Source organism: Carettochelys insculpta, chromosome 4 (assembly GCF_033958435.1).
Source record: "Carettochelys insculpta isolate YL-2023 chromosome 4, ASM3395843v1, whole genome shotgun sequence".
Lineage (NCBI taxonomy): Eukaryota > Metazoa > Chordata > Testudines > Carettochelyidae > Carettochelys > Carettochelys insculpta.
The window spans coordinates 64,114,164-64,135,382 of record NC_134140.1 but is presented as its reverse complement, the minus strand read 5'-3'; positions in this window follow the sequence as shown (position 1 = coordinate 64,135,382).

Sequence of the window (21,219 nt, the reverse complement as noted above, 5' to 3'; positions counted from 1 at the left end):
CCACCAGCTCCAAGAGGTAGGAGCAGCTCGTCATGTGGGAGTGGGACGATGACATGTGGCTGCAGAACTTCCGCATGCGCCGGCAGACCTTTCTCAAGCTCTGTCAGTGGCTCATCCCTGCACTGAGGCACCACAACACCTGGATGCAGCGCGCCCTCCCTGTCAAGAGGAGGGTCGTGATAGCTGTCTGGAAGCTGGCCACTCCAGACAGCTATTGCTCTGTGGGACACCAGTTTGGAGTGGGAAAGGCCACGGTTGGGACCATCCTCATGGAGGTAAGGAGGCCTGGGCATGCACCCGCTGGGGGGTGGGGGAGGGGCCAGGGGGAGCTGAGGAGGGAGGGGTGCCAGGGAGGGAGGAGCTAGGTGAGGGGGTACCCGGGGAGGTGGCCTAGGGGCAGGGCCCTGGGACCCCTGCACAGACTGATGGGTGCCTGTGTTCCCTCCCCACACAGGTGGTCCATGCGTTTAATGCCATGCTGCTCTAGAGGGTTGTCCGACTCAGGGACCTAGATGCAGCCATCGCTGGATTTGCCACCATGGGGTTCCCAAACTGCTTCGGGGCCCTGGATGGGACCCACTTTCCTATCCATGCCCCAGACCACAGCAGAGGAAGATACATAAACAGCAGGGGCTACCACTCCGTGGTCCTGCAGGCCATTGTAGACAGTTGGGGCTGCTTCCAGGACATGTACGTGGGCTGGCCCAGCTGCACACATGATGTCCGTGTTTTTAGGAACTCTGGCCTGTGCCGCTGGCTGGAGGCAGGGACCTATATCCCCCAGAGGGAGATCCCTCTGGGGGACACCACCATGCCCCTCTGCCTTGTGGCAGACGCGGCCTACCCCCTCCAGCCCAGGTTCATGCGCCCCTACACTGGCCACCTCAACACCATCCAGGAGCAGTTCAACGCCCACCTGAACCACGCCCGCGAGGTGGTGGAGAGGACATGCGGCTGTCTGAAGGGCCGCTGGTGGTGCCTCCTTGCCCGACTGGATGTCAGCTTCCACAACACCCCCCAGGTTGTGGGCGTGTGCTGCACGCTCCACAACATCGTCGAGAGCAAGGGGGAAGCTTTTGTCCAGGGGTGGGCAGTTGATGCCAGCACGGGCTTCCCCCAGCCAGCCGCCGCACCCAGCTGCCAGGCCCACCATGAGGGGGTACAGGTACGTGAGGCTGCGGGCCCACTTCGATCAGGGAGACCCCTGAGCACCTCCCTGGCCTTCCCCGGAAGACACCCCCCCCACATTCTGCACTGCCCACACACCACCCCCAACACCCGCATGCCACGCCCCCGCCAACAAGCACACACCTCCAGCTTTATTGAAAATAAAACCTCTTTTTTCTGAAAACTGCTAAATTGTTTTGTGCACAACAGAAACTGTGACCAATATACAAAAAGGGGGACAACTATATACATGGGGGCCCGGCAGACGGCTCGGCCGTTCGCCCACCCCAGACTGACGGGCCTAGAGGCTCGCAACCCCCGGTGGGTACGGCTCATGACCCCGCCCCCCTTGTGTCCTCAGTCCCTGGCATGGCCATCTGGGGGCTGGGAGGACTGGCAAGTACAGCCGGGATGCCTCCACTGGCCAGTCTTCAGCCCCAGTGGGCTCTGTGGAGCTTGCAGGCAGCGAGGTGGGTGGGGCAGCAGGTGGGGCTGCAGGCGGTGCGGCAGGGGGGCCTCGGGTGGAATGGTGGGCAGGGGAGCTGGGCGACAGCCTCCCAGATTGACCCGGCTATGTCCCGGAACACCCGCATGAAGTCCTCTGATGCCGCCCAGCACCAGGTGGACTCCTCCCTGTTGAAACGGAGTCTCTCCTCCGCCACCTCTGTCTGCTGACAGAGAGCTGCCAGGGGCTGCGAGTCCACAGAGGCCATCCCCAGGGTCCAGCGGTGGCAGGACCATCTGACTGCCCTTGGGGGGGTGTCTCTGGGCGCTGGCGGTGGCTGACCTCTGGCGGGCTGTTGGGGACGACGGAGGGTGCCTGGGGCGTCGGATGCTGCAGCTGCAGAGAGGGAGGGGAAGGCTGTTAGTACAGTGCCCTGGCCCGTGGACCATTCCCCCCGCCCCGCCCTTGGGTGCTGGGTCTGCGTCCCCGTCCGTGGGTCTGATGTCCCTGTTGGCTGTCCCCATAGCATTGTCCCCCCACCCCTGGGGTTAGGGCACAGTGCTGTCCATGGGTGCGGGTGCTGATGGGTACTGATGGCCGTGCCGCCGTCCTGGGACCATGCTGTGGCTGGGCGGTTGTGCGTTGGGATCCACTGGGGGTGTGTGAGGCTCCCGGTCATGTCTGGTGCCCCCGCCCTGTGGCCCATGGCTTTGTGCTCTGTGCGGTACGTACTTGACTGTCCATTGCCATGGTTGGGGGAAGCCCAGTAGGCGGACGTCCTGCTGGTGCTCTGGGAGGGAAGGTCGATGAGGAGCCCCAGCTCCTCGCTGCTGGACCCCTCCTCCACTGTCCGGAGGGGGGGCTCCTTGGGTGGGCCCCGGGGTGCGGGGCTGGCCTCCAGGCTGGACTCAGGCTCCGAGGCCTGCTGTGGCTCATCGGCTGTGGTGTCAAGGGTAGCCGGTGGGGAGGAGGTGTCCCGGGGGGCCAGGATGGCCCTGAGCTCCCTGTAATTGGGAAAGTGGTGGGGGTGGCCCCAGACCATCTGGCCGACTCCTGGGCCCGGGTGTATCCCTGCTGCAACTCCTTCATCTTACTCCAGACGTGATCCAGAGTGAGGGCAGGGTGACCCCGGGCGTCCAGGCCCTCAGCCAGTTGAGTGAACGCTTCTGCTTTCCACCACTTGCTCCTCATCACGTGGAGCACCTCCTCTTCACCCCAGAGCTCCAGCAAGTCCTGGAGCTTGGCCTCCGACCAGGTGGGGCCCCGTCTCTTTTTGGCCCCCCGCTTGGCCTCTGGGGGTGCCTGGGTCTCCTCAGGAGGGGAGCCCTGGGGGCACTCGGGGGGGCTGGCTCGAGGCCATGGGTGGTGGGTAGATGGGTCGGGGCCTCTGGAAAGTGTGCAGGGCTAGCATGTGCGTGTGCTGCGGCCTGCATGCTCTCAGCTTCCTGCCACAGGAAATCTGGGTCCATGGTGCTTTAAAGGCTGCTGTGTGCGGGGACCATAGAGCCCCGCAGGGCTGGACAGAGTGTCTCAACCCCTCAGCTGATGGCTGTCATGGAGGACCCCGCTATTTTGAAGTAGCGGGATGCGGATCGTCAACACACACAACACTTCGACGTTCAACGTCAAAGTAGGGCACTATTCCCGTCTTCGGATGGACATAGCGATTTCGATGTCTTGCCACCTTACGTTGATTTCAACGTTGAAATAGCACACGGCACGTGTAGATGTGACAGGTGCTATTTCGACATTGTGCTGGCTACTTCGAAGTAGCCGGCCAGTGTAGACGCACACTTAATGAATGAATACAGCAGACAACTCCTATTTACAGGGTCCGTTGCCTGGGAACCAGAGTAGTGGGCAGGCCTATGTTCCCCTCTTGCTCTCTGCCCTGGATTCCCCATTAGCCACTAGGTTGGGAGATGCTTGGACTTTGGGGCACCCCAGAAGAGGAATTGTACTGTAGCTGCCCAGCTGGAGAGTTGCGGACAAAAAGGCCCGAAGAGGGTGAAGAGATTGCCCCAGGGGCTACTTACTTGGAGTCATAGCTCTTATTCTGGAGTAGAGAGAAACTTAGAGACAGAGCAGGGTAGTGAGAGAGGCTCCTGTTGGATTTGTTCACCAGAAGGGATTTGCTGTAGCTTTCCTCACAGACAGACTGTGCATGACTTGGCTGGAGGGCTGTGTCACCATTGACACAGAGACATGCACTTGGTCGGAGGGCACTCACGAGAGGTGAGTGCACCCTGTTACTTACCCTTGCTTGTCTTTGTATGGCAGTATAGGTAACATAAAAGGAAGCTTTTACTGCTAACACTTTATTGTAGAAAACCCTAGGTAACAGAAGAATGGTCAGGCTTAGTGATCACTAAGCAATTCTCAGTCAGGTATGCCAAGAGGTCTTTCAGGGCTACATCAGTTCATCTAGATGTTTATATAGTTGTACAACATGCTACGTAGAAATCACTAACAAAATTAGTACAAAATTTTCATATAGACAATGACTTAATACTCTTCGATATGCCATTCACTGAAACGTAAGTACCATATTTATATTCCAATTATTTTATTTTATAATTCTGTTGTGTCAGGATTTTTTAACACCTTTGGACATAATTGTCCCAGTGGGCCAGGGTTTACGTGCCTTTGGCTATGTAAAATCAATGCAAACACATGAGATTCTAAAGTGTCACAGGCTGCCATTTAGCAGCATTACCAATGGTCACTTTTTGTCAGTTAGCTCCCCCGGCAACCTGAACTTATGAATTATTCATGATAAGGTGTTTGAATTCTAGGCCTCGGATTGGGCGGAGATGAGAACTTTTAGCACCTTCCAAGCCCCAGAGGACCTAATTGAAAACTGCAGGTAAAATCATGAATATGCATTTAGAATCATGAATCATGCATGAACTCCCTGCATATAAGCAGGTGCCTCAGGCCATTCTGCGGCCCTGGAGGACACAGGCTAGACCCTGCTACTCCATATAGGGAGGCGTGTCTGCATCTGCTGCGTCCGTCGAGCCCTTAGGCCAGCCCAGAGCGGCGAAAATTAGCTGAAATCACTATGCTTGAGCTAAATCACTTCAGCGCTGCCACTACACCTGCGGCACTGACCGGACTCGAGCGGCGCCTGCGCTCTCAAGCAGCAGCTCCTCTCCCACGCAGCGGCAAGCAGCCTCTGCGGGGCGGCGGCCAGGTGTCGAACTGGCCCGCTGTCAGGCGGGAACGGTGCTCCTGGCTGCCAAACCTAGAGGCCGCCATCTTTAACACCTCCACGCCCACCTCACCGGCACCGCCATTTTGACTACCGGCTTTTCCACTCTACCTGGACTCGACTCATTCTACTGGATCAGACTTCAACTTCAGGACACGTAACTTATCTACTGAAACTGACACCTCGTACACATTTAAAACAAATCTCACCTGGGACATTGGGGCCCCCAACGGGTGTGTAGGGCTTGTGCCCCTGCAGTGTGCCGGCCCGACGGGGTCGACACAGAACCCGAGGGCCTGACCCTCAGGGCCGGGCCTGTGTGCCCAGGGTTATAATACAGCACATTTAATTATTAATTGTGTACTGCTTTATATTAATAGTATTGTTGTTGTTATAGTATAGGTTTAACACTGAATCCTTTATTGATAGTTCTGTTAGGAAGGTGGTATCCCCTACGTTGTGGTACCTATATTCTTCCACATATAGCAAGTGAAGGCCCAGCCTCCTCACCTCCCGCAAGCTACCAACACAGTGCTTCCTGAGGAAGAGCTGAGGCCTCCCAGGAGCACATCACAAAAAGTGCCCACAAAGAGGGTATCGGAGGGCCTCCCACAAATAGAGAAGCTACCCTCAACTGACCCCAAGGGCCTATCTTTGGGGCAGGTGTAGCGCCCTGCCCCTGGCCAGGAGCGGGGGTTAGCAACCCTTGCTCCCCCTGTAAAAGTTGGTAGCAGCGAGTATAAATTCCTTCACCCCTCTCACCTTTCCATCACTAACAAACTGAATTTTTGCCTTCCGGAGAAATAAAAATTTATAACTACACCAAGGAATCTACAATCCAACAAACCATGTTCATCGTAAGTTTGTAGCTGTAGTTATTGTTTAGTTCAGTATAGTTAGTTTGTTATTCAACAATGTGCTTTAATAAAATAGTTCATTTGTTTCACCTATTTCTGCCTTGTCCTTGGTCTCGCCCTTCTGTGCCAGCCACTTCCCTCTAGGAGGCTTGGGTGGGGTCTAGTGAGAACTGGGGTGGAGCTCTCCTGCCTGGGATTGCAGCAGGGGACTGTCTGGCTACGTCTACACGTGAAGCCTACATCGAAGTAGCCTATTTCGATGTGGCGACATCGAAATAGGCTATTTCGATGAATAACGTCTACACGTCCTCCAGGGCTGGCAACGTCGATGTTCAACATCGACGTTGCGCAGCACCACATCAAAATAGGCGCTGCGAGGGAACGTCTACACGCCACAATAGCACACATCGAAATAAGGGTGCCAGGAACAGCTGCAGACAGGGTCACAGGGCGGACTCAACAGCCAGCCGCTCCCTTAAAGGGCCCCTCCCAGACACACTTGCACTAAACAGCACAAGATCCACAGAGCCGACAACGAGTTGCAGACCCTGTGCATGCAGCATGAATCCCCCGCTGCAGCAGCAGCAGCCAGAAGCCCTGGGCTAAAGGCTGCTGCACACGGTGACCATAGAGCCCCGCACGGGCTGGAGAGACAGGGTCTCTCAACCCCCCAGCTGATGGCTGCCATGGAGGACCCCACAATTTCGACGTTGCGGGACGCGGATCGTCTACACGGTCCCTACTTCGACGTTGAACGTCGAAGTAGGGCGCTATTCCGATCCCCTCATGAGGTTAGTGACTTCGACGTCTCGCCGCCTAACGTCGAAGTTAACTTCGAAATAGCGCCCGACGTGTGTAGCCGCAACGGGTGCTATTTCGAAGTTAGTGCCGCTACTTCGAAGTAGCGTGCACGTGTAGACACAGCTTCTGTGTCCTGGGATCTGTGCTTAGGAGGCTTGTGACCTCCTTCTAAGGGCTTATTTTAAATTACCACCTATCCAGAAAAAAGCCCGGCATGTTGCAAAAATGAGAAGGTATGCAATTTTTCATAATAGTGGGCTGTGATGCTTTTTGCATTTTTAAGTTTCATTTATGTAAGCTAGTAGTTTATAACTGATGTGGACATTGGGCTATGCAAGGGATACAAAGTCTTGAAAGGTTAAGAACATCTGTCTTATGCGATCACATTCGTGTCTTATGCAATCACTTTCATTTCTAATGTTGTTTTGCTCTCACCATTGTTTGTTTAGTCATCTCCTGTGTATTTTCTACATTCTAGATATTTTTAGACATTTTGTACAGTACCACATAAAGTAGGTGCTGGATCCTTTTTGAGATCACTACGCAAGGAAAAAAAAATTATCTTGCACTGGTAGGTGGATAGCTCAGAAGGCATGATGATAGCCTGGTCAGTGATGACGATTGTCTTCAGATGCCTATCTAGGCATTCAGGTTTTGAAGTTTTGCTACAAACGTAGGCAAATGACCACCAGAAAACTATATCATCAATTTAAAAATGCAAAGGACAAATGTGACCTGAATTGTGGTTGTTTGTTATAATAGCGCCAACATCAAAACCTCAGCCTAAGGCTTAGCTCAGTGATAATCTTGATAGTTTAATATTTTACAAATATGATATAAGGATAATTTGTATCTGCATATCAAATGAAGGCAATTAGAAAAGGAGAGAAGGCTATCTGATATGGTCTGTCTGGTTCTGCTCTTGATTAATACAAATAGCTCTTAAAGGCTCTGTTGTCTGAATTACTGTTAAATCAGGAGTGTTGTGAATTTCCTGGTTGTCGTCATAATTTGAGCCACACCTCCGAGAGCCAGGACCGATGATATGCCCAGCTCAGCCAGGCCCAGAACATGGTGAAGTGGGAGTTAGGCTGCCTGAAGGCACGCTTCCAGTCCTTGCTCATGCTCCTGGACATGGGCCTGCCCATGGTCGTGGGTGTGTGCTGTGATCTCCACAATCTCATGGAGTGTAATCATGAGCTCTTTGTGGCATGCTGGGCAGCTGAGGCCATGCCACAGTACGATCAGCTGAGTGCAGTCCTGTGCTGCCGGGCACACCGGGACAGGGTCTGCATGCAAAAGGCCCTCCCAGGAGGCCTTTGCCCAGGGGCCCTCATGACTCAGCCGTGGCCCACCCCACGCAACCCCCCTGCACACACACCCCTCACCTCCACCCCACTAGTACCCACACCTGCACGCACGTCCCTCACCATACTCACTCAATGCACGACATTGACACCATCTAATAAAGTTACCTGTTAAGTGTTCAAACCCAACAAAGCCTGAACACAACTATTTACAAGGGGGGGGGGCAAGGGGCAAACATCTTAAAGGGAAGTAGGGGGGGTGACCTGTTTACAAAGGGTGATGAGGGGGGTCTCACTCCTCATCCAGGGGATGGGGGGAGGGGAGCTACAGCAGCCCCTGGGGTCACAATCGCCTCAGGTCTGGGACTCCCTGCGTGGCTCAGGGGGCACCAGGAACACTGGTAGTTACGGACATGGTGGCGGTGCGGTGGCATCAGGCTCACTGGGGCATGGGATGCTGGAGCCATGACTAGGATGGACACACCTACCTGCAGCCACCACACCAGCTCCTCCCTTTCAGGGGTGGGGGTGCTGGGAGAGGCAGCCAGGGTGGGAGTGGTGGGAGGGGCAGTTGATTGGTGCGGGCAGCTGGGCCAGGCGTGTTGTGAGGGTGTCCAGGTACCCAGACACCTGGTCCCAGGCTGCCCACTCCATTGACAGCCAGTCCTGCAGCAGGTGGTTTTGCTCCTGCCATGTGGCTATGTAGGCTGCCGTGAGGTCAGCTGCTCAGCTGCGGTGGTGGGCCTGCGTGGCCCAGCACCTGCTCCTGGGGGATGTAATACCTTCCCTCTCACCAGCTTCTGCAGGGCTCCTTGGCATATTGAGGGGACTGGAGTGGCTTGCAGACATTAAGGCTGTGAAGACATAAGAGGAGGTTGGCACCCCATCAGTTGTGTGACTGGGTACTGTGGGCCAGTGGCCACAGCCCCATCAGCCACCCCCTGCCCATGGGGAGGCCCTGGGATGTCCCCACCACAGTAGAGTCCATCCATGCTGGGCTGTGTGTGAGGCTTGGCCATCCCACCCGACTTCTGTGGCTGTTCATGGTTCCTTTCAGGGATCCCTATGCAGAGGCCTTTCCCTGACGGTGACCACGGCCATTCCCAGAGCCCCTTGCCTGTGGCCACCCGGTCCTACCTGAGGGTGCTTTGGGAGACTCAGAGGAGGCCTGGGCAGAGGTGGCCCAGTTCATGTCCTCCGAAGGCATGACGATGTAGAGCGTGTCCTCACTGCCTCACTCTCTATCATTGTCCCCATGATTGCCCTGGGAATTTGCTGGATCACAGGAGGTACCCCGCCTCCAGTCTCCCCACCTGCTGCCCCTTCCCACTGCTGGCTCAGCCCCCACCTCTGCAGCCTTCAGCTCCTCTATCTCTAGCTATTGCTGGCTTCCCTACCTTACAGGGAGTTCCAGGTTTGCACCCTATACTTTATAATTCCATTGCTTACCATGTGAGGTAAGTTTTGTTTAACTAATATGTAAATAGGCCTTAATTGTCTCTAAATGAAACTGGACTGGTGAGAGAATCAAATTTCTATTTCTTCCTCTAGGACAGATCTTCTTCACCAGCTTCTCCTGACATGCCTAATTTCAACAAATTTTAATAATAATTCCAGCATATATTCACACAAGAATATTAATCAGGGAATTAGTAGTTTTCCAGTGACATATGACATGAGATCTCTTTTTAATACAGATTATAATATTGTGATCTGATTTACATTGTATTGGGCAGGTCAGCTAAAACCCATTATCTGATACCATGAGTTCCTTGCCCTCTGGCACTGGGAAGTGCCAGACTTCTGATGGTCAGACTTCTCCCTACACTTCAGTAAGTCTGAATCCTCTTTCTAGGACAGGGCATCTTCTGATTATTTTTGCTTTTCTTTTTTATATAGAGGAAACTTGTTTTATTGCCTTTGTGTGTTTACAGTCTCCAGGATCTGTTATCAGAGAATTTTTCCATAATATCACCTATAGAGTTCTTACACTGGACATTGATGTCATTGGGAAAATGTGTATTATAAGTTTTCAAATGATGTATGATATACCACTTTTTAATAAATATTATGGCCCTTCAGAGATATAGTGAGTATGTCAAGCCTGGTGAGTCGTGACATAGAGTAGTAGATCACAACTGGGCCTCTGTGTCACACTTTCCCTTTAAAGGAATACAGAAAGTTAAACACTTTAGTATTCCCCTTTGCCCCTGGGATAGATATACACTGCTAATTCCCCCTGCCCCCTATTGCAATTTATTTTGAAACCTATTGATTAATGAGTGTTTAACCCCTGAATGTATGCCATGTTAATATTATATTACCATTCTAGTTTTTAATCAAGATTTAATGTAATATCAAGTCAAGCACTTTAAAGAAGCAAAATATATTATGTCAACACAATTATCTTTATCATCCAAATTTGTAATCTCATTGAAAATAGATATTAAGTTAGTTTGACAGGAACTATTTTCCATAAAAACACACTGATTTGGATTAATTACATTTCTGACTTTTAATTCTTTATTAATTGAGTCCTGTATCAACCACTTCATTACCTTGTCCTGGATCAATGTCAGGCTGTAGGCCTGTAATTACCAAGGTGAGCTCATCTACCTTTTTTGAAAAACTGTAAAAATGTTAGCTTTATTCCAGTCTGGAATTTCCTTGGTACTCCAAGACTTATGGAAAATCAGCACTAAGAGTCCAGTGAACTCCTGAGCCTCCCCGTTTTAAAAAAAAAAAAAAAAAAAAGTCAAACAAACTTGGATGCAAGTTACTTGGACATGATTTTTTTTTTTAAAAAAAAACATGAATTTGGTAGCTTTAACAGCCTCTAGAGATACTAGTGGAATGGAAAGAGTGTTATCACTACTGTTGAGACTGTATCATCTTCCACCCTGTACAACCCCTCCAAAAAACAAAAGAACAGAAATATGTACTGAATGTCTGCCTTTTCTGCATTGTTTGTAATAATTCTGCAATTTCCATCTAATAGTTACCCATACCACTGTCAAGATTCTTCTTGTTCCTTATACATTGTATAAAAACCTCCTTATTGTTCTTAATTTTGCAGACCATAGAGTTCAACTGCCCTGTGCTTCACATGTCAGTTTTCTACAATTCTTAATTTCTGATTTATATTCATTACTGTTAACTTTTCCTTTTATTCCTTTTGTTATACACATTTATAGCTGCCTTTACTTCCCTTCTGCAATAGATAATTTTTCAACCAATATGGTCTTGTTCAATGGTGGGATTATGGCTTTTTTTAGCATCCAGCAAAGGCGTTCTTAAAAGACTCCCCAGTGATCATTCACTTAACAAATAGCAAATGAAAACTAATATACTTTCACGACAAACATGAGTGCCTTTTCAAGGTCTGCAAGTGTTTTATATGAATACCACAAGTCATACAAATACTCATAAATGGCATTAAAGCCCCAATTTACAGTAGCAATTTGAACTGGAGAAGTTTATTAGTGAAATTACTTGTAAAGCTACTGCTCTTGTGAACATACACTTTGGTGTGTATTATTGATATGGGTTTGTGCTCTCTCTTAATCTCACTCTATAGATTTTCTTTGAAGAGGTTTAAAACTATATATGTAAGTTTATATTTTTATTTTTTCATTTTATTAACTTTTCTGCTTGAGTGTATGCGTAGGTCCTTTAAAGTTAATGGCATGCACTTGCATTTCTTTTTAGGACACTGACACTAATACAATAAAGGCTGTTATTCCACTATCTGGAGCAACTTGGGGGCCATGCTTTGTGCTGGTGTACAGTTTAGTTTAGTTTTCTTTAATAGACAAGGCTAATTAAAAGGATCAGTGAAATATTAATGATTAAGATCTTTACTGCCACCTATGCAGAAAGTCTGCACTGTGGCTTGGAGAGAGTTCTAGAATGCCTGTGTCAGAGGTATTTCTACAGTTGAAATAGGGTGCCTGGAGCTGGCCTGTGTCTGCTGACTCAGGCTTACAAGGCTTAGACTGTGATGTTATAAAATTTCAGTATAGACATCTGGGCTTGGGCTGAAAACTAGATTCTGAGACCTTCCCCCTCGCAGGATCCCAGCAGTCAGCCCAAGCCTAGACATTTACATTGCAATTTTATAACTCAGCAGCCCCGTTTTGTTTCAGTATAGACATCTGAAAGGGAAATTTCATTGAAAATTGGTTAAACACAACTAAATATCTCCAGGGGCCTTATAAAAGAAAAGAGATGGAACTCTGACAAAAATGTTTTTTAGACCAGACAGAGGTCTAGGCTAGAAAATTCATTTTAATTGTTGACAAACAACGTTTGACTTATTTTTGGCACATCCTCAGCCTGTCATTTTATTTTGGTCTTGGTGTCAAGACACAGGACTGGCAGTCATGGCTTCTTGGACTTCATGCTGAGAATAGCCTTTTTTGTTCCACAGTTAACTCATCTGTATAATGGAGATAGTATTTCCATACCTTATAGAAGAGTTTTGAGAGCTAATTGGTTGGAAAGCAGTTTGAGATCCTTGGACGAAAGGAGTTTTATAGAAATATAAAGCTGAGAGAATTTTGTATTATCCTGAAGACTGTTTTTCAAATGTAATTTCCTCTCCTTATTGCAGATAGGACTGAAGATTGAAATATGCTGGAAGCTTTGCGGGAAAGCTGCCTCTTTCAAGCTTTGTCGGGGACATAAAAGGTGGAAATGTTATATGAACTACACTAGCTCCCCCCCCAGCCCCGAGAATAAAGTGTTTTTTTTTTTTTTGCATAGCACTTATCACACAGTACAGCACATCTGACTCCATTTAGACATTAACATTAATAGCTAATGGTTTCCTTTTACAGCTTTTTAAGCTGAGAATGTATTGAATCATCCTAAACTTGTTCCTTCTTGGGGTATGTAAGAATGAGCTTTTGTATCCCTCAAAAAAAATTTCAAATCAGCAATTTTAATGCTGCCTAAGATCTTTTTTTTTTGTAAATTACTCACATATTGAGTTTATGTTAATTGTATGAAAACGTAACAGAAATAGTAACATTTAAGCAACTGTTAAGTAGTTAACCTCATTCTGAAGCAGCAGAATATAATAGCACATTAAAATGGGTACAAAATTATAATGGGACATTTTGCTTTTACTGGTTTTCAAATTTTTATAAAAATCAACTTAAACTTATTTCCCTGAATATGTTAATGAAGCTCCTTAAAGTACCATCTCTTCATTTTTAGTGTAGCTATCTGAAAAGTTACCATTGCTTAATAGGCAGAGCCACCCAAATTGTTGTGTTCTTCCATTACAACATGTATTTTCAGGGTGGATAACTTTTATTTCAGAATAAATAAAAGAGTAAAGATTGATGAAATATAATAATTTTTCCAAGAGAGAGTGAGATATCAGAATAATTAGTCATCCTTCAGCAAGCTCCTTAAATTCATTGATCTACTGGCTCCCAAGCAGAAAGAAAGGGGGGCTAACATATGATTGTCCTGTACCTTGTCTAACCATTTACACCAGTACAAAGCAAATGTGGAATTCTACCCTAGCACAAGAGCAGCATTCCATACATACTTTGCACAGGAATAATTGTTTATGGCTACGTCTACACGTGCATGCTACATCGAAATAGCTTATTTCGATGTAGCGAAATCGAAATAGTCTATTTCGATGAATAACGTCTACATGTCCTCCAGGGCTGGCAACGTCGACGTTCAACTTCGACTTTGGGCAGCACCACATCGAAATAGGCGCTGCGAGGGAACGTCTACACGCCAAAGTAGCACAAATCAAAATAAGGGTGCCAGGAACAGCTGCAGACAGGGTCACAGGGCGGACTCAACAGCAAGCTGCTCCCTTAAAGGGCCCCTCCCAGACACAGTTGCACTAAACAACACAAGATCCACAGAGCCGACAACTGGTTGCAGACCCTGTGCATGCAGCATGGATCCCCAGCTGCCGCAGCAGCAGCCAGAAGCCCTGGGCTAAGGGCTGCTGCACACGGTGACCATAGAGCCCCGCAGGGGCTGGAGAGAGAGCGTCTCTCAACCCCTCAGCTGATGGCCACCAGGGCGGACCCCGCTATTTCGATGTTGCGGGACGTGGATCGTCTACACGTGCCCTACTTCAACGTTCAACTTCGAAGTAGGGTGCTATTCCCATCCCCTCATGGGGTTAGCGACTTCGACGTTTCGCCGCCTAACGTCGATTTCAACTTCGAAATAGCACCCAACACGTGTAGCCGTGACGGGCGCTATTTCGAAGTTGGCGCCGCTACTTCGAAGTAGCGTGCACGTGTAGACGCAGCCTATGTGAGGTACAAGGCAATGGTGCTTCAGGCACAGAGTCTGATTACAGTTAAAGGTACAATATACATAAATAGAATCATAAATTGCCCCCATACTTACCTACATGCAGTGCAAATCCAAACTTCTCCAGACTGTGACATTCAAAATTAGCATTTGTGACAAGTTGTATTTGTATGCTAGTTTCGATCCCTTCTGCACAGCTAGGCTAAGTGATGCCACAGTTTCTCTCTCACTGACAGATTAAATGTGTCCAGGTCTCTAACCTGGCAGGTGTGAGTACATGTGTATGCATATGCACATAGGTTGTATTTGGTGTGTGTGTGTGTGTGTGTGTAGTTACTCACCTTTTTTAAAAATACTTTTACTGGGGCTGGAAGGATCTCCACTTATCTTTGCTGAGAACCTGTTAACAGTAACAGTCAAAGCATTAATTTACTTCTGGCTGAAAGGGAAGTGAGCACGTTTTTTACTTTCAAATTATTGTTTCTTTAAAGCGATTACCTGTCATTAGTAGAATTAATGAAAATGCAATCAATTCTGCAATATGAGAACGTGCACAACCTGAGGAACAGCAGGGGGGAAATGGAATGCATCACTTCTAAATAATTTTAGAATCACAGTATTACATGAATTGGAGGGGTAGCCATGTTAGTCTGGATCTGTAACAGCGACGAAGGGTCCTGTGACACCTTATAGACTAACAGAAAAGTTTTGAGCATGAGCTTTCATGAGCACAGACACACTTCATCAGATGCTGGTCTTGGAAATCTGCAGGGCCAGGTATAAATAAACCAGAGCAAGGGTGGGGATAACAAGGTTAGCTCAGTCAGCAAGGGTGAGGCTTACTACCAGCAGTTGATCTGGAGGTGTGAACACCAAGGGAGGGGAAGCTGCTTTTGTATTTAGCCAGCCATTCACAATCTTTGTTTAAGCCTGAGCTGAAGGTGTTGAATTTGCAGATGAATTGTAGCTCAGAAATTTCTCTTTGGAGTCTGGTCCTGAAATTTCTTTGCTGTAGGATAGCTACTTTTAAGTCTGCTACTGTGTGGCCTGGGAGATTGAAGTGCTCTCCTATGGATTTTTGTATATTGCCATTTCTGATATCTGATTTGTGTGCGTTTATTCTTTTACGTAGAGACTGTCCAGTTTGTCCGATGTATACAGCAGAGGGGCATTGCTGGCACATGGTGGAATAAATTATATTGGTAGATGTGCAGCTGAATGAACCCACGATGGTGTGGCTGATCTGGTTAGGTCCTGTAATGGTGTTGCTGGTGTAGATATGTGGGCAGAGCTGGCAACGAGGTTTGTTGCGTGGATGGGTCCCTGAGTTAGAGTGACCGTGGTGTGGTGTATAGTTGCTGGTTAGGATTTGCTTCAGGTTGGCAGGTTGTCTGGGGGCAAGGACTGGTCTGCCTCCCCAGGCCTGTGAAAGTGGGGGATCATTGTCCAGGATGGGTTGTAAATCCCTGATGATGCGCTGTAGAGGTTTTAGCTGAGGACTGTAGGTGATGGCTAGTGGTGTTCTGTTGGTTTCTCTCTTGGGCTTGTCCTGTGGTAAGAGGCTTTGTGGCACATGTCTGGCTCTGTTGATCTGTTTTTTCGCTTCCTCAGGTGGGTATTGCAGTTTCATGAATGCTTGGTAGAGATCCTGTAGCTGTTTGTTTCTGTCAGAGGGGTTGGAGCAAATGGGGTTATATCTTAGTGCTTCGCTGTAGACAATGGATTGTGTGGTGTGTCTGGGATGGTAGCTATCCTACAGCAAAAAAATTTCAGGACCAGACTCCAGAGAGAAATTTCTGAGCTACAATTCATCTGCAAATTCGACACCCTCAACTCAGGCTTAAACAAAGACTGCCAATGGCTGGCTAAATACAAAAGCAGCTTCCCCTCTCTTGGTGTTCACATCTCCAGATCGACTGCTGGTAGTAAGCCTCACCCTTGCTCACTGAGTTAACCTTGTTATCTCCAGCCTTGCTCTGGCTTATTTATACCTGGCCCTGCAGATTTCCAAGACCAGCATCTGGTGAAGTGAGTCTGTGCTCATGAAAGCTCATGCTCAAAACTTTTCTGTTAGTCTATAAGGTTCCACAGGACCCTTCGTTAGTATTACACGAAATGGACTTTAGAGTTTGTGAATGCATATGCCCAATAAATTGAATGAAAGCATTCTAGAAGATGCATAACTGCAAGTTAGTAGTCTTTTTAACAGTGCAAGTTAACAATTGCAAGCATTTTTGTTTTCCTGCTAAGAGGAAATAAATAAGTGGTAAAAATAGTACTAAAAGACACACAAACTACCCATCCAGCAGCGACTCCTATCAATAAAAAGGCTAGTTTCTGCATTGTGTAATTGCTTGGGCAATAATGTAAAAGCCACAAGAATTTTTTTTAACAGCTTCCTTAATGTACAAACAGCAGTCTGTTTGTTTTTAATTGGTCCTTGTGAAGAACCCATGGCCTCATTTGAAAATTGATTTTTTTGCTTTGCTTTAATGAATTTAACATTTATGAAAGGTGCTATATTGACAACTGTGTAGACTGATATACTCTGTTTATCCACAGAATGACTGTCTTGGGCAGCAGCTGGGCTAGCTTCCCCAAATTGCCTTTTGTTATTGTTGATATCTGCCCAATGCACTTTTTTATTTAACCTAGAATGTTCCTATGGTTGAAAACATTCGAAAGTTTGCAACATCCTTCTCAGAATAAAGCAGCATATTTAAAACAAATGACTGTTATCTATTTATTATCTAGTAATACCAAACATGATTTGTCTAGGAATTTGGGAGACAAAAGTAAGAGAGCGTAATAAACTCTACTGGAGTAATTTTGGTGAAAATCCAAACTTCACAAGTTCAGCTCTCAACAGATTGTTTAAATTAATCTTCTACATTCCAAGCATAGTGTTTGCATCATACTGGTTATTGTTAGATTAAATGAAAAATGGTGATTCTGCAAAAATCCTCATAGTTTAATTTGCATTTAAAGTTCTTGCAAAAGCTTTTTAATTAACACCATGTTCCACATCACTTCTTACTGACTATGCGGTTTCGGCCTGTACGTGTTTTACGAATGCTATTCAAATCCTGCTCAGAGAGCTGTATATGTAACATGGACAAAAATATTTAATTATCCAATGCATTCTGTAACAATAGCTTTCAGTAGTGATTGTACGTATATATGTGAAGATTTAAAGGCCAGTGTGTGACAGGCTACACTAATGCTGCACCAAAGCATGGAGTGTATGTGGAATCCCACTATTATCTTCTGTTCATTTGGGACTGTTTTCTTTATGCATCCATTAAGGAGTAAGACCATTCAAAGGAGAGGGATGGGGCATATCATATCTAGGTGTATAATACTGCAACATAGGGCACATGGGAGGGGATATCCAGAAGGAATGGATGTCATAGTAGCAAGTGTGCGCCCCCGTTCACCAGGGAGCCTAGAGGTGAAGTCTGTCCTCTTGAGGGCAGGAAGAATTCTCCTTTTATGAAGACCAAATTCCTTCCAGAAGTGTTCCTGGACAGCAGGACTCTATGCTCCCTCCAGTGCATGTTGTGGCTAGATGGCATGACTGAAATCCTCTATGAGACTCCCTGAAGAATCCCTTGCCTGATTCCTCCACCCTCTACTCAGTCAGTAGGCACACTTGCAAATTTAGGCAAACCACACATGTGACATTATGTGCAAAACAGGAAATTTACATAATTATTATTTTGCATATCAGTATAGACCAAAGTTTTTCAGAAATGTGGTTTTAATGCTTGTGAAAGACGTTGGCTTGCCAGAAAATTTATCTTGCAGGGCTACCTGGACAATGGGAGCAGACCTAGGTAGGCAGGTCCTTTATTCCTTGCATCCCTCAGAAGGAATATGAATGGAGGTTGTGTGGGGACCTGGCAGTCAGTAGAGAATTTTGAGGATGGATCGCTCAAGTGTGGCACTAACTCCTTTAGCTTCTGGCTGTATTCTGTTTCCTCATTAGCTCATACTTCTCACAATGTCATTTGCTCCTTCCTAAGCTACTCTCTTCCCACAGTCTCTCATTTCCCCCTCCACCCTTTCTTACACACTAGTCCCAGCTCCTGGAATGGCCCCCTCTCCCTTCCATTACTCTCCTTCCCCAGCAGCTCCAGGCCTTCCCAGCTTGTGTGGTACCAAAGCTAATATCACTGCCAAAACTTTGCCTCTTAGTTCCCATTACTTGACGGGGCAGAGCTGGGAAGCAAAAACCAGAAATGAAGGAGACAGAAAACCTCAGTAGTGTCGGTGTGGGCAAAGTCGTGGGCCAAGGCCACACCGACCCCACACCAGTATACCGCTCGGATCCTCAAGAGGCCTGGGACGAGGATAAGGAGGGGACGGCGGAGACCCGGTGACGAGTAGAGGTCGCCCCACCCCTCTGCAGGCCGCCCCCACCCACCTCCAGCAGGAGGCCCTGGGGGTTGTGCACTGGCCTTGTACTGCCATTAGAGAGGCTGGTAGATATTTCCCTGGCAAGCAGGAGGCTGGCCCTAAGGGAAAAGGGTGAGACGGGAAGAGGAAGGCTTGTATAGGTGCAAACAGTTACAAAGTTTATTAACAGAACAAACAACAGGGAAAGGAGTAATGACGCTTGTAACAGTAGACAATTTTTTATAAAGTAACCATATATATATTAGTGATTACTGATAATGCATTGAATTGCAACAATAGTATTTCTTTAGACACTTACAATGCTATACACTAAAGAGTCCATGAAGCGACCTGTATGATGGCTTTTTATTAAGTTGGAGGCAAAAAGGAAGATTAAAGGGAAATTCAAGGAAAGAGGTATAGGTAGTTTTATATTAATATAGTTCCGGGCAGGGGAAGGTCAATTTGCTTTCCTCCTTAAGGCCCTGGCTGGTTCGCTACACCAGCCTATTGGAGGCCTTGGGGCTTTGCCTGCCAAGGTCCTCCTCCCAGCCAAGTGAGGGGGAAGTGCAACCTCCCCGGCTGAGGCTCGGATATTAGGGACAGGTAAGGAGGATAAGGTAGGATGTAGGATTCATAGGGTAACTGGGAGGTCAAGCCTCTACCAAGATGACCTGCCTGCTCCTTAAGTATATAAACACATCAGTTAAATAAATGCTATTGTTACCAGTCTATGACTAATCACTTAGATAATTAATTACTGCTACTAGTACCATTTACTATAACTAAATGACTAACTAATTAACTATAACTGTGAAACTATTAACACAAGTGTGCAGTTTCTAAGATGGTAGAGAAAACCTGGGCTGTTAGGCTCGGCCTTGGGGTCGAGTCCCTGGGTGTGGCCCCTCTTGGCCAGGAGGGGCGTGGTTCGATTTGCGACTTCGAACCCCCCGTTGCGGGGACCCAATGCCCAAAGTATTATGATAATATAATTTGTGTAGCCCAGGCTGAGCCTCGGGCCTGTGAAAGTCTGTGTGGCCTGGGCTGGGCCTCAGGCCTATGGAAGTCCTTATCGCCTGGGCTGGGCCTCAGGCCTGTGGAAGTCCTTATAGCCTGGGCTGGGCCTCAGGCCTATAATAGTCTGTGTAGCCTGGGCTGGGCCTCAGGCTTGTGGTGGATTTATGTGTCCAGGTGATTGCAGTCTCGTCAGGCAGGTGGGTCGTGTCCGGTAGGTAGTGTAGTCACCGCAGGACGGCAGGTGGCAAGAGCGAGGGTGCTGCTTTGATGGCAGGCTCTGGGCTTCAACAGCTGGGCACGCAGTACCTCACCCTAATGGTGAGGCCAGTTCGCCACCCAGCTGATTCAGCTTGGAGCCTGCTTGCTGTTTAGATGGCAGACCCTGGGTTTCAACAGGCGAGCACGCAGTACCTCACCCTAGTGATGAGGCTAGTTCGCCGCTCGCCTGATTCACCTCAGGGCTGCTTGTCACTCTTTTAGTGCTGAGGAAAAACTGCCAGCTGTCACCGCAGCAGGCAGGCCCTGCTGGGCATTCCTGGTGTTGACTCAGGAGCCCTTCGCAAAGTCTTCTCAAGCTGGAGCTCTTCGCAAAGTCTTCGCTGCTTGTGAGGCAGCTAGCCTAGGGGCTGGTGGACGCCTCAAGGGCCAGCACCTCCCCATACAGGTACCAGAGTCGTATCCGCGCCAAGGGCCAGCGAGCGCTGTGCTGCACCGCCTTATATCCTATGATCTCATGCATGATTCATGAGGCTATTTACATGCGAACGTTCTGAGGGCCTGCTTTCAAACAGGTTCTCTGGGCTGTGGAAACTTCTAGAAGCTTTCCACCTGTGCCCAATCAGGTGCCTGGATTCTAAACCCCAGGTAACGAGTTGTTTATGAGTTCAGGGTTACTGGGGAAACCAGCTGACTCAGAGTGACCATTACAGGGGGCTGCTAAATGGCAGCCTATGTGATTTTAGATTCTACCCGTACCTGTAATGATGTTTAATGGCCAAAGGCTTGTTTCCCCTTACCCACGGGGGTGATAATGCCCAAGGGATGAAAAATCCCTGACAAGTAGGTACCACAATTTCCTCTGGGAGCAGTCAAGCTGATTTGCTGCCTGCATCAGGTTTCCAGCATGACTGGAGTGCAGCTGAAAAACATGTCATCAATCATGAACAGTGAGAGGGGCATTTTCCATGTTACATCAGCGTAACACAAGATGTGTGGCATATGTGTGGTATGATTATAGGTCATATCCACACTCCTTATACAGCACAATGTCCACTGATTTGTAATGGGCGCTTTGCTTGAGTTAGACAAATACATATATACAGTGTGGTTCTAAATTTAATTCCTTAGTATGATTTTCTTCCCCACCCCCCTCGCTCCCCTCATGTAGTTGTTGAAGATGTTTCCTTCACTAAAGGAGGTAAATAAGTGTTTTTTTTTTTAAAAAAAAAAGACTTGAAGCTTTTCAGTTGCTTGTACTTGCATTATAGGTTTCAGTTAACTGCCTGCGGCGCCTTACAAAGGGCTAAATTTCCTAGCTGAAGTCATGGGATGCAAAAATGACTTATAGTTTTCTGTTGCTCTTAGCAAAGTGAAGTAACATTTGAAGTACAGTGACCTGAAGACTAAGCAGACTTATAAATTAGAGCTCGTTTATCTTGTACTGAAGCAAGCAAATATCTTTAAACAGTAGTCACTAATAATAACCAAACAATT